Source organism: Folsomia candida, unplaced genomic scaffold (assembly GCF_002217175.1).
Source record: "Folsomia candida strain VU population unplaced genomic scaffold, ASM221717v1 Fcan01_Sc014, whole genome shotgun sequence".
Lineage (NCBI taxonomy): Eukaryota > Metazoa > Arthropoda > Collembola > Entomobryomorpha > Isotomidae > Folsomia > Folsomia candida.
In genome coordinates, this window is record NW_019091206.1 from 3232586 (window position 1) to 3245345 (window position 12760).

A 12760-nucleotide genomic window follows, 5' to 3' on the forward strand; every position below is an offset into this window, starting at 1 on the left:
TTCCGAACACATTTTATGATTATTTCTTTTTATTCTCATATTTATTTAGAAATTTCAATTTTTCGAATAACAAAATACAAAAGACTGAATAACAAAAATTTATAAATTTATAAATCTTATATGTTTTGATTTCAGTTTTCGAACAAAGTTTTGATGCTTAATTTTTTAAAGTTTATTTGTTATCTAAAGCTATTGTTTCAAAAAATTCAAAATTCATCAAAATTTATTAATTATACCCTGATTTTTTAGATTTAAGTACACTCTTAGAAATGGGGTTACGATTATAACCAAAAAGTAAACGTATGTGACTCTACCGCAGTGGTAATGAATTTGTCACCAACTGGTTACAAATTTATTAGCTCTGGTGACAATTTAATGCCAAGTCGGTGAAACTTTATAGTTAGTAGGTGACAATTATAACCACTCGATGAGAAATTTATAACCACAGCGGTAGAGTCACATACGTTTACTTTTTGGTTATAATCGTAACCCAATTTCTAAGAGTGTATTTGAAACAAAGAATAAATAAAAAATTAACGAATGTAATTATATTTTATGCGAGAGAAGAACAACTACTAAAGTTTTTCGAAAAATTGAAAACATTAAATTCAATTAAATTTAAAAATTTATTCGTTGTTATTACAGATGTAAAATTTTACGAAACTGAATTCTTCATCCTTGAAATTGAAGTCAGATGAAGTGAAATGAAATGAGTTGAATGAAAAAGAAAATGACCGAGTATAAATGAAAATCTTCAGTCAGAAATCGGGATGACTGACTTTTGAATGAATACTAAATTGTTGAACAGATCTGGTTGTAATTAATAAAATTTGAATGAGTTAACCGACTAATAATGTATTCAAAAGAAAAAAATAATTATTTAGACCTAATGATAGATAGCAAACAGATTACTTCGGGTACAAGTCGATTCCGAACAATACATGTTCACATTCATTCATTTTATGATGAATGAATAAATTATCATTCAATATTTAAAATTTGAATGAATATTGAATAAATATTTTATTCTGATTTTTGAATAAATGAATATTGAGTGAACATCTATTCAATTCGTGTGAATGAAAATTTTTTTTATCATTCATTTTTAACTCAATGCTTAATACATACGGAAAGTTGAGAAATTCATCTAATACTGTGAATTTTGAATAACATGAATAATGAAGGAAAGGTGAATAATGAATAAATGTTGAATAAGAAATGAATTTTTTTTCAAGGCTTTGAATGAATGAACTTTGAATGAATAAATATTTTTTGAACATGTTTGTTCCGTACACATTCTACGATTTATTCCCTTTTAAGAGTAAAAAAGTAATTAATGTATTTATTTATATTTTATGAGAGAGAAGAACGACGATTGACGTGTTCTGAAAAATTTCATATCCTTGAAACAGCTAAGATTAATTCCCAAAATTTGATTGGGCAACACAGTTCACAAGCATTTTCGAACATGCTTTATAATTTTCGTATTTACAATTTTGAAAAAAACGAATGACTACTTTTTAGAAACTTTTGAAAATATTTATTGTTGCAGACATACAATTGTAGGAATTTTTTTAATCTTTAAGTTTAAATTAGAACTAAATAAAATGAAAATGTATTAAATTTAGAGATAGATTTAAATCTATTTGCAAGCCCACGAACTTTATTGCACATATTATTTAATTTACAAAATTTAATTTGCAAAATGCCCAGCCATCCTGTGGAAATTGCAATAGGAAAGGCGATCCTGATGTGATTGACCCTCGCTGCGGCTCCGTTCAACATTGTATCTTCTCTTTGATGATCCTTGTTGGCACGAACCTCGATAATATATAAACTTCTGACCCGGAATTCCTTCAGATGATCGTGCATTGCCCGGTCGTCGCTCCTTGCGGTCTTGATTACGGGGTTGATCACTAATCGTTAATACAACTAGCATCTTCCTCATAAAGGTCCCAATTAATGCATCCAATGCATCGTTTCTTTCGGAAGTGAAATATTTATTGTCACTCATTGTTCACAAAATTGTTGAGTTCGTGGCAATATTTCATTCAAATTAAAAGTTAACTCGTCTCCTCTTCCAGTATAGTTACCTCACTTTCTTCATATAATAGGCGCATAAGCTCATTAAATGTAATCACGCGTTTTTTAAATAACTTTTTAATAACTACAGACAACTGAGGATTATCGATCCCACGAATTGTTAATCTCACTGCTTCTCTTTCCGCTATTCTGCTAATGGGAAAGCTTACTAAGGTGTCCTTATATTTTAGATGCGCTCGTTTGATAAAGTCGTTCATGTGTTTACCTGGTTTAAATTTTAGTCCTTTGAATGTCTTCTTCAGGTGATTGATAATTGCTGGGTTGGGTTCGAAAATTCATTATGGTTGAACTGTCAGCACTTAGAAAACCCCTTTATCTTTCAGAATTTTAAAGTTTTTCATGAAGTCATCAATTTCCAAAGTATCAATTAATAGTTCAAATGTTAACGCAGCTCCTGCTGATATCTCATACTTGTGGTAACTGTTATGAAAAAAAGAGAGACACAGACGGAGTGCTTCCTCCTCAGTGATACAACTGAAAGGAAACTTAGTTTTGGTGGTACGAAACAATAACTGAGCCCTTCTTAAATAAGTTTCTATTGGTTCTGCATATTCACGTTCTAGGTTTCTAAACTGCTGACGGATTTTGTCTCTAATATCCGAATTCATTGTCAATGTTACACTTGCCTTAAAAACACACCGCACAAATGTCTAAACTTGGCGTCAGTCACTGGTCATCGAGATTGGTAGTACACCAACTATCACGCAAGAAGTTCAAGTCGCGATTAACGAATTTTATGTAGACTTGACATTAATTTTAATAATTCTCGGAACGAGGAAAAACTCGAGTCGCTAAATTGTGGATGATTTAACGCGTGGTGGCGTAATTTCGATACATATCTAACTGGCAACAAACTAATCACACTGTCGACTACCTGTTTCTCGTCCAACCACATTAATTTTGACATATCGACAAAGAACTGGAACTTATCTTTGACAAAGTCAATTTCACTCTGTCCGTACTTTGGAGGTCGAGTTATTAAAATCTTGTAAAACCGACGGTCATTTTCCTCCACAGGACGGTGATGACAAATGTGTGGCATATTTCCTCACTACGCCAGTTAATTTCCGATACTACATAATTGTTGCTACCCTTGGTAAGAATTAGCACTGGCGTCTCACAATGCCCACTGGAGTTTCTTTAACTTGGTCATTTTCTGAGTCCTTAAGGCGCTCATCAGTCTCGCGTCTGCGGTATTCGTCCCTGGACAATATTTTACTGCCCCCACTAGAACTCGTTACATCCTCCCACACTTAGCTTACACCCCATAACTCCACCTCATGTATTGGTCCCCGCTCTTCTCGTATTTTGAGAAAACACCCTGGTGTGAATACCACTGTCAGATGTGAGCTACGGGGGGGGGGTGAGGATGATGATGGTAGCGGTTGAGAGAGATGCGGAATAATGTGGATGATACGAGCTCCGAATTACGAATGTCTTTATTGTGGTGGTGTGTTCGCATTATAAGCTTACACGTCAACCTTCGAACAGTAAGCATGGCACCACAACTTGTGAATTTTTGCGACAATTTACGAGATTTCGAAATGACAGAAATTAGCATAAAAAGGGTAACAGAAATTTTTTACATTTCAAGTTTCTATTAATTTCAAATTTCATGATTTAAAAACAGTGAAGCTACTTAAAATCAGTGCGTGCAAAAGGGCAGCCGTTTTGCTATTTCTTCATGCCTTTTTGCCTTTTTAATGCCTTTTTGCCTGTTTCATGCCTTTTTGCCTGTTTCATGCCCTTCTGTTCGATTCTTTACGATTGAATCCTATATCTTGTTGTCTATAACGTGCTAACGGCATTACAGAAAATATAAATGTTTTTCAAACAGGATTGGAAGGTTCTGGCTTTCATCGATACTTCAAAAAATTAGTTGAATACTTTTCTCCACATGTTTTTAGAGTTGTTTCTACATTGTCATCAGCTAAATTAGTCACATTTTGGGCCAAACCTTCACTTTCATTCATGTGACTGGTTATGATAGAGAATGATGGTGAATGAAAATGAATTTCGTGTGATTTGAATTAAAATGATTGATAGATTCAGTCATTTCCGATGCCTACCTGTTCATTTTCATTCATTAGACTGATAATGATGGAGAATGATAGTGAATGAAAATGAATTTCCTGTGATTTGAATGAAAATGAGTGAAAGATTCCGTCATTTCAGATGAATGACTGTGAATGAAAAGATTTCTCATTCATTTCATTTTTCACCCTATGCTTAGTACATGGGGCGAAGTAAGAAATGAAGTTCGATGAAGTGAAATGAAATGAGTTTGAAAGAAAATGAATGAGTGTGAATGAAAGTCTTCAGTCAGAAATCGAGATGACTGAACTTTGAATGAAAAAGTTTTTTTGAACAGGTATGTTCCGATGAATGACTGAATGAAAGATTTCTCGCTCATTTCATTTTTCACCCTATGCTTAATACATGGGGCGAAGTGAAAAATGAAGTCAGATGAAGTGAAGCGAAATGAATTTGAAAGAAAATGACTGAGTGTGAATGAAAATCTTCAGTCAGAATTCGAGATGACTGAACTTTGAATAAAAATTTTTTTTTGAACAGGTATGTTTTGGGCGTAAGATCATATTTGGGAATTGTATAAAAACGCAATAAATAATTTTGCTTTTAATTTTATCTCAGAATTTTCGTCTCATCTCGCCCCAATTAGCGAAAGGGCAAAAAGACACTGATGAATACCACGTCAAGTGTTTCACAAAACAGTTTTCCATATTTCGCATGGGAATGTGAGACAGAGTGAGAAAAGTAGTTCGCGGTGGGTATCCATCATCATTTCGAGTCAGGGTCGTATGAAATCTTTTCCCATGCAAACTTTTCATCCAACTAGGCACCTTTCATTTAATTATATATGTAACCCGAAATTACCGTTCAGTGTCTAGTAGACACCATACCTCCTATTATCGTCATCATAAATTCAAGAGTTTTATATTTGGGGCGATTTGGATAAACTAAATTTGCTTATCTGAAAAATTGATAAGTCTGGAGTTAAGCCCTATAGCGTTAATTTTTGAGTGAATATCACCATCATAAATTCAGAAAAGCTTAAGTTTTAAATTTGGGGCGATTTGGATAAACTAAATTTGCTTATCTGAAAAATTGATAAGTCTGTAGGTAAGCCCTATAGCGTTAATTTTTGAGTGAATATCACCATTATAAATTCAGAAAAGCTTAATTTTAACAATTAGATCGATTTGAGGCTACTTTAATTACTTTATTCTTTATCATTATTTTTATGGGTAGTATTTCACAAGCAGCCATACTATGTATGTATATATGTTACGGCTCTTGCAAAATAAGCCCCTCCCTCAGAAACTTTGACCCCAAAAACTCATTGTTCCGGTCATTTCTACTCGGCCAACAAAAGCTGAAAATGTAGCTCTTCTCAAGGAGAAAAATCTGGCATCAGGTTGTCAGACTAGAAATGACCGCTAAGGTCACTTTTTTAACGATTTATATGTTGGTCGAAAAACCGCCAATTTTCGAATTTTGAAACTTTTTCTGCATCAAAATGTTTGTATTTATGGGGGAATTAAAATGTCAAATACAACTTGAGGTCTAATTCTTTTTTTACGGAGTGTACATTAGCTTTCTCATTTTTTCCAATTTTTTACCCCCATTTTTTAAGGGGGGGTGGTTGCATATAATTCAAAAATAGCTATGGTAAGGTGATCCATGCAACCGCAGTTCAGTTTGCAATTTTTTAAATTAAATTCGGTGGCATCGATGCGAAATACTATGACACCGTATCATTCATTTCATCTCCACTGCCTGCCTTTTTGCTCTGCACACACTGCATAAAATTAACAGTAATTCATCACATTGTGATATTTAATGTATTTTGATATTTTTTGCGTGAGGAAAACGACGAAAGACTTGTTTTGAAAAATTTCTTAATATGAAAACAATGATAGATAGTACAGTGCCATCAAAACAAAATGTTAAAAAAATATTTTCGAATACATGCACAAAAGAATATGATTTATGTGTATTTGAAATTTTGAAGAAAACGAAAATTTAGTTACGAAATGATGAAAAAATGAAAGCAATTCAATGAAGTTTTCGAAATTTATTTATTATTACAAATATAAAATTGTATGAAATTTAATCCTTTACTTAAGTTTTGAAATTTTAAATCTTCATTTCAAAATTTGAAATTTAAAAGTATTCTCAACTTTAGTGACAAATTAAAATCCGACAATTATGCAACTAATTTTTCCAACACATGTTTTGCATTCTTAATTTTTTCTGTTTTATTTATCCTCCTCGTCTAAAGTTATTTTCCCATAAATTTAAAATTCCTAAAAATTTCTTAATCAACCTTGTTTTTTATTGAAGTATCTGAAGCAAGAATACAAATACCTAAATAAAACAATAATGAATGTAATTATATTTTATGCTAGAGTAGAACGACGAATGATCATACCTGTTCAAAAATTCAGCTTTCATTCATAAGTCAAGTCAGTCGTCCCGATTTCTGAGTGAAGATTTTCATTCACATTCAGTCATTCTTATTCAAATTCATTTCATTTCACTTCATCGAACTTCATTTCTTACTTCGCCCCATGTACTAAGCATAGGGTGAAAAATAAAATGAGTGAAAAATCCTTTCATTCACAGTCATTCATCTGAAATGACGAAATCTTTCAGTAATTTTCATTCAAATGACAGTAGTTTCATTTTCATTCACCCTTCATAATCAGTCACATGAACGAAAGTGAACAGGTATATATGTAAAGAATGAAATTTAACTGACAAGGGACACTCACGACCTGTCGTTTGAGTCCAGGGTACCCACTATGTTTTTTAGAATCTACTAGGACCCCAGATGAAGGATTCATTCATATTTCCGTGTAAAACTCATATTTGGCGCCATGGCGTGGCGCCAAATTCGCCAAATTTGCATGTTTTTATTTTTGAAACCGCCATAACTTTTGAAAACCTGGACGGATTTTCAAAATTTTTGGCAAAAATCATGACAAGGAGTTCAACTTTCGTATCCAATGAAATTTTTTCCAAAATTATCACTTTCAACTTTTCGCAAAATTTCGTAATTTTCTTACAAACGGGGGTTCGTCGAAAAAATGCTAAAAATATTTCAAAAATTATAAATTTTTTATTTTTATTTTTTTCTCAAAAATTTCGACTTTTGTGATCATTTTAAGCATAAAATTTTGAAAATCCGACATAAACTGCAAAAGTTATGGGGGTTTGAAACTGGTCGAAAATGCAAATTTTGAAGTTTGGCGCCACGCCATGGCGCCAAATATGAGTTTTACACGGAAATATGAATGAATCCTTCATCTGGGGTCCTAGTAGATTCTAAAAAACATAATGGGTACCCTGGACTCAAACGACAGGTCATGAGTGTCCCTTGTGAGTTGACTGACGAATAAAGTATTTTTTAAAAAGTAAGAATGTTTTGAAAAAAATGACAGATGATAGTAATGCCATATGGTTGAATTTAAAATATTTCCGAACATATCTTATGACTAATTTCGTAAGCAATTTGATCCTCATTAAGGCTAACAAAGTTCAGTTAAATAAAACAAATTTAATTAATTCATCTCGTCTTTTTAAAATTTAATTAATGAAATTTAATTACTATCGAATAAGTTAACTGATGAATAAGGATTTTTTTTAGATAAGAAACAATAATTTAGACGTCTGTTCTGTTAGATAGCGACGAAACCATCCATAAGTACAAATCAGTTCGAAACACATTTTATGATTTATTTGTTTTACGATTGTTTAGAAATTCCAATTTTTCCAAAATTGAATAAGTATTTTCAAATTCACATTATTCATTTTCTAAAATTTGATGAATTTAAGTTAATTGTTCTCGATTGAGTTAAATGACGAATAGAGTATTTTGAAATAAAAGAAAAATTAACCTAACAACAATGGAAGATGATAATATCATATGATTGAAGTTCAATTATTTCCGAACATATTTTATGATTTGTTTTGTACGAAATTTTACCCTCATTCGTATTAACACAGTTCAATCTTCTTGGATAAATAAATTATTTAGTCAAAAATTTATTAATTACTCATACTGTTTTAAAGATTTAAGTAATTAAATTTAATTATTGTTAAATATTTAATTTTGGTAAGATTGAATAATAATTTTTTTAAATACACCTTATTTATTTTTAAGATGTTATTTAAATGAGTTAAACGACGAATAAAGTATTTATAATTTTAACATAATTTTAGAAAAAAATGACAGATAATACTGGAAACCATTCGGAATTTCTGAACACCGTTTAGGATTTATTTAGTACACAAGTTTACCGCAAAGTGGAACTTTTCATTCGAAATTTATTAATGGGTCATATATAAGTATTTGTCTTTTAAAATGTAAACAATTTCAAATTACTGTTCAGCCGATATTAATAGTCTGAAAGAAATCTGAGAGGTTTCCTGGCAGATAATTGATATTATTTTCAAAAAGCCAAATAACCTCTCAGAAAAATTTCCAAGGAATTGAGACTATTAATATCTGCTGAACAGTAGTTCAGAAAACGTTTCATAATTTATTTCTTGTGCAATTATTTTGCATACGTAATTAAAAAGTTAAATTTTTCCCGGGTGAGGAAATTAATCAAAGCTTTATTAATTTCCCTTGATATTTTGAAAAACATCTAAACGATGGCAGATAGGATAGGAACCGGTAATAATTTGAAATAATTTCCAAGCACAATTTATGATTTATGTCGTGTAAAAAAGTTGAGATTGCTACTGGATATGATCACACTAGTATCTGGGATCACAGAAATAAAATGTAATTATTTTGGCATGAGTTAACTGACGGATAAAGTATTTTTAAAGAAGAAATAGTAATTTAGATCAAATGTTAGATGAGTAGGAAACAAGCTTTAAGTACAAATTTTATGACTTCTTTCTTTTTATCCTCAAATTTATGTAGAAATTTCAATTTTTATCAAGTAACTAGTTTGCGAAAATTCAACTTTTAAAAAAGAAATTTCAATTATTCGCAGATGGATTGATAACAAATTTTTAATTTGTCTTTATTATTAAGTTTGATTGATTCAGTTTAATTATTTTTGAATGGGTTAAACGACGAATAGAGTATTTTGAAACAAATAATCCTCTGGAAACATTAGCAGATAAAATGTAAGGACATATGTATTTAAGATAATTTCCGAACACATTTTATGATTATTTCTTTTTATTCTCATATTTATTTAGAAATTTCAATTTTTCAAATAACTGAATAACAAAAAGACTGACTGAATAACAAAATTAATACAAAAGACTGAATAACAAAAAAGCTTTATAAATTTATAAATCTTTATGTTTACAAATCTATATGTTTTTATTTCAAATCAGTTTTCGAACACAGTTTTGATGCTTAACTTTTTAAAGTTTATTTGTTATCTATAGATAATTTTTTGAATTTTTCATTTCTTAATTTTTTGAAACAATAGCTTTATAAAGCTATTTATAAACTATAAAAATTCAAAATTCCTCAAAGTTTATTAATTGCCCTTAATTTTTTAGATTTAGGTATTTGAAACAAAGAATAAATAAAAAATTAATGAATGTAATTATACTTTACGCGAGAGAAGAACGATGACCAAGTTTTTCAAACGATGACGAAACGATGACGAAGTTTTTCAAAAAGTTTCATAACATGAAAATAGGGACAGATGAATGGAAACAATTCCACATTTCTCGAGCATTTTTAAACAGATTATATAATTTACACATTTGTAATTTTGAGAGAAAAACGCCGAATTTTATTTACAAAATGAAAATGAAAATGAAAAGATGAAAAGATTAATTTTTGGAAAAATGACAGAAATAACATTTTAGGAAATTTTTAAGTTTGAAATAAGATGAAAATATATAAAATTTTGTAATCCTGATTATTCAAAAATTTGTGGGCTTACTTTCGAGATAAATATGTATGTAAATTAAATTAAATTATTTTTGCAAGGTTAAACGATAAATGAAGGATTTTGAAAAAAATGAAAAAAATGAAAAAAATGAAAAAATTAAGAAACAGTTACAGATCGATAGTAATTTTTGCAAGTTTAAGATGAGCTTCGGTGAGTCATTCCCGCGCGTCTTATTCCGCCCCATGTGTCATGTCTGCTTGTGGAAAACTTAAAATTAACTTTAAGGCGTTAATATTCAATGGAATTTAAATGTTATTACCTTAAAATATTCTATATTTTTAACTTAACACAACTGTAGCTTAGATTTTTGGAAAACATATTCCTTCCTCAATATTTTATTGCCCCTCACAGGAAGGAAATTTTTTTCCAAAAATCTAAGCTACAGTTTTGTTAAGTTAAAAATATAGAATATTTTAAGGTAATAACATTTAAATTCCATTGAATATTAACGCCTTAAAGTTAATTTTAAGTTCTCCATAAGGAAACATGACATATGGGGTGGAATAAGACGCGCGGGAATGACTCACCGAAGCCCACCTTAAACGACGAATGAAGGATTTTGAAAAAAATGAAAATCATTGAGAAAAAATTACAGATCAATAGTAAGCTCATGCACACTTTTAACTTTGAAAAAACGCCAACTTTATTTATGAAATGATGTAAAGAGGAAAAGATTAAATTTTAAAGATTAAATCTAAAAAAATGGTCCCTGGTCCCTGGTCCCCGGGGGACCATCTGAAAAAATGGCCCCTGGCCCCTGGTCCCCGGGGGCCATCTAAAAAAATGGTCCCTGGTCCCCGAGGGACCAGGGACCACCATGTTAAACTCGCATTTGGGGACCAGGGACCATGGTCCCTCAAATGGTCCCTGGTCCCTGGTCCCCGTGGGGCCACCTAAAAAAATGGTCCCTGGTCCCTGTTCCCTGGGGGACCATCTGAAAAAATGGTCCCTGGTCCCTGTTCCCTGGGGGACCATCTGAAAAAATGGTCCCTGGTCCCCAAGGGACCATCTTAAAAAATGGTCCCTGGTCCCTGGTCCCCGGGGGACCATCTGAAAAAATGGTCCATGGTCCCGGGGGACCATCTAAAAAATTGGCCCCTGGCCCCTGGTCCCCGAGAGACCAGTGACCAAATGGTCCCCCATATTGGTCCCGGGGACCATGGTCCCCTGCGAGCTATGATCCGGGCCAAGTGATGGATGGTAACGCGACCAATCAAATCGTTTTCGAACACATTTTAATTATAATTTCTTACTTTGTATGTTTATTTAGAAATTTCAATTTTCTCTGCCTAAATAATAAAAAAAATTAAATGAAGAAGACTAATTTGTCAAAATTTGATTAATTCAATTTAATTATTTTGAATGAATTAAACGACGAATGGATTATTTCGAAAAAAAAATTAGCTGTAAATACTAACAGGTAGCTCCACGCTGATTTTTTTTCGTGTTTATTCAGTAATTTAATTTTTTTCCAAAATAAATTAATAAAAATTTATACATATATCTTATTTATTTTTTAAAATTTGATTAGTTTAATTAATTTAAATATTCTTGAATGAGTTAAACGACGAGTAATTTGTTTTGGAAAAAGTAATAATTTTCTGGAAATAATGTCAGATAATGAATCAGTCTGAATTTCAAATATTTCCGAACATATTTTATTATTTTATGACTTATTTTCTATTTCAGAACATATTTTATTATTTTATAACTTATTTTCTACGCAATTTTATCTTCATTCGTATTTACAATACAAAGTTCAATTCTTCTTTGATAGTCATTTTCTCGTACAAACAAACATTTGAAAATTTCTTACATTTCGTTTTTATTTCTTAAAAATTGAGCATATTCAAATCATACCTGTTCAAAAATTCAGTTTTCATTCAAAGTTCAGCAATCCCGATTTCTGACTGAAGATTTTCATTCACATTCAGTCATTTCCGTTCAAATTCATTTCATTTCACTTCATCCGACTTCATTTCTTACTCCGCTCCATGTATTAAGCATAGGGTGAGAAATTAAATGAGTGAAAAATCCTTTCATTCATAGTCACTCATCTGAAATGACGGAATCTTCAATCATTTTCATTCAAACCATAGGGAATTCATTTTCATTCACTATCACTCACCATCATAATCACTCAAATGAATGAAGGTGAACAGGTATGATTCAAATGCGGGATTTGTTTGTATACCATATTTTGGTGAAGTTACGTGAACTTTTGATTGATTGTTGTTTTTTGATATGAAATTACAAATAAAAACGAAAGTTTCCAAGATTTTTTGAAAGTTTCTTAATTTTAATTTGTATCTCTTAAAAAGATATTAAAACGTTACCAGCATTTGTAAATAAGAAGAATTTTTTGTACCACATTCATGAGCAGTTTCATGACAAATTCGCGTATGAAATGACGACAGATAATGAAAACGAAAGTTTCCAAGATTTCTTCAAAATTTCTTGAATTTTGTTTTATTTAACAAAAATGTGTAAATGAGAATGAATTTTGTAGCACATTTTTGCACAGTTTCATAAGCAATTCGTGCGAAATGAAATTCCAATTTTTGCACTTATATAGATACATATTTTTCAAATTTTGTTTTTATTTTTAACGAATATTAACCCGTGACGTGAATGATCAGGATTTTTGACCAGGTTCACGAACAATTTACGTTTGAAATGACAAATAAAACCGAAAATTTCCT